The sequence below is a fragment of the Suricata suricatta genome, chromosome 10 (assembly GCF_006229205.1).
Source record: "Suricata suricatta isolate VVHF042 chromosome 10, meerkat_22Aug2017_6uvM2_HiC, whole genome shotgun sequence".
NCBI lineage: Eukaryota > Metazoa > Chordata > Mammalia > Carnivora > Herpestidae > Suricata > Suricata suricatta.
In genome coordinates this window covers 85,153,719-85,155,859 of record NC_043709.1, presented here as the reverse complement: position 1 = coordinate 85,155,859, position 2,141 = coordinate 85,153,719, and the positions used below count along the sequence as shown (strand labels likewise).

General features: G+C 44.2%; 1 pseudogene; it reads right to left on the bottom strand.

Annotated features, from left to right (window-relative positions):
- Nucleotides 1-1,305, bottom strand: part of LOC115305276 — a 4,855-nt pseudogene extending 3,550 nt beyond the window's left edge.
- Between the last annotated feature and the right edge of the window lie 836 nt (nt 1,306-2,141).

The following is a 2,141-nucleotide window of genomic DNA, read 5'->3' as shown; positions in this document are numbered from 1 at the left end:
TTCATTTCCCTCATTCTGCATCTCAGGCTGATATCGGAGGATGAGAACACATAGAGCAACCAGAGAGTAAGCTAGCAGAGATTCAAGTGACCTGAGGTCCACAAGATCAGTGAGTCCCAAGAAGAATGCCATGTGTGCTGCAATAATACTAAATATCACAGAAGCCATGATGCGGGAGTATGAGCCAGTACGGACCCTGGTAAGGACAGGGAACAGAAGGCCATCCTTTGCCATCATGTGTATCAACCGACGAATGGGGAACATAAAGCTTAAAAGGCTGGCAGAGAGACTACAGAAAAATCCAAAGGCTACAACGTAGTAGGCAGGGACCCAGCCAATGAGAAGAAATGCCTCAGGCAAGGTGCTCCCAGGTTGAAGCTTGTAGTAAGGCACCATAAGTGTAAGTGCTGAGGAGACACCAAAATATAGCACAAAGCAGATGAACAGTGATATCATAATGGCCTTGGGGATGGAACACTGGGAATTCTGCTCTTTCTTGACTGTTGTAAGAATGATGCTGAAACCTATAAATGCATAGAAACAGGTAGCTGCTCCACGGAGCATCCCCTCATACCCAAAAGGCACAAATCCTCCAGAGCCCAGAGGGCCCAAGCTAGAGGTGTCATTGAGTCCAGTCTTTATGTAGTCTTCTTCTGTGAGCTTCCAGTTGTTCAGGTCCCCCTTAATGAAGCCAGAAATGATGACAAAACCAAGAACTAAAAGTTTCACCAAAACAATCACTTTGGCAACCAGGAAAAATTTATCAAATGGCAGAGTCTGCAATTCAATAAGCAACAACATAAGGCCCACAACAATGAAGCCTACATATTCTGCAAGGACTTGAGAAACATGAGGTGAGATGTTCTCATTGAGAGGCTGAGACATCTGGTTCCCAAGGAGGTTGGTAAAAGCTAAGGTCCAGGCACAGGCCACAATGGCTGTGTCAGCAACAAAGGAGAGGATGAGGTTCCAGCCACTGATGAAGGCCCAGAGTTCACCTATAGTGACAAAGCTGTAGAGGTATGCAGAGCCACTTTGGGGAACCCGGGCACTCATCTCTGCATAGCACAGCCCGGCCAACACAGAAGACAGACCAGCCACCAAAAAGCAGATCACAATGGATGGTCCTGCTTGACTGCTGGCCACACCAGCCAGGACATACCCACCTATACCCACTGTTCGGCCCACACCCAGGGCCACTAAATCCAGAGTGCTCAGGTGTATGTTAACTTCAAACTCATGCTCTTTCTGTTTATGTCTGTTTCCCAGCTTTTGAACAAATCTGTGAAGTATCTGATTCAGCATTCTAGCTGGAATTGAAGAAGATTCTAAGATCACACAGCTGTAGTAAGCTCATGGAGTCTGGGATCAGTCTGGGATCAGGTTTGGTGAGGCTGAGTTGCGCTAAGTTGAGTTGGGGCTGCTGCAGTTCATTGCTCAGGCTTCAAAGATGCTGCGTGTATTTCTTCTGGTATCTGCTATCCCTCCATAATGCCTAAATAAACAATAAATATGTACTGAACAGTGGTGTTCAACCAACAAACAAAAGCTCAGAAGTCCAATATCACCTGTTGAGTAAATACATAGAAACTGACACCTAAAAACATCATAGAAAAGTCAACCCTGCTTTCTGCCCTGAAAAACTGCAAATACTTGCCAAAATTCTCCTTTTTTACACACCATATGGCATAACCTCACATGGGTTCAACTAACTCATGTAACTTCATATACTAATTAAGACAGGGCTTAAATTTATCATGCAATAATTTACACCATGGATGTCGGTGTAAACACAGGTTCTCAAATAGATGAGAGGACCTCATTGCAGTTATAGGATATTTTAATTATCATCTGAATTTAAATACAAATATTGGTCCCCCAGTATTAAAATCCTTAGCCCCTAAATCAGCTAGCCAAGGTGGGATATCACTATGACCCTCTTTCTCCTCATTCTGTATCCTTCATTTAGCTATACTGATGGCAAAGAATGTATAGCCCAATCCTTTGCTTTACCCACCTATGCCCATAGGGGGTTCTGTGAGAAGAGATGAAGAGGGAGATAGGGGTAGGGCCTTCAATAACTACCAGTAAGAAAGAGAAAAACAGGTTGTCTGGTGAAGAAACATGGAAATGGATGAAAC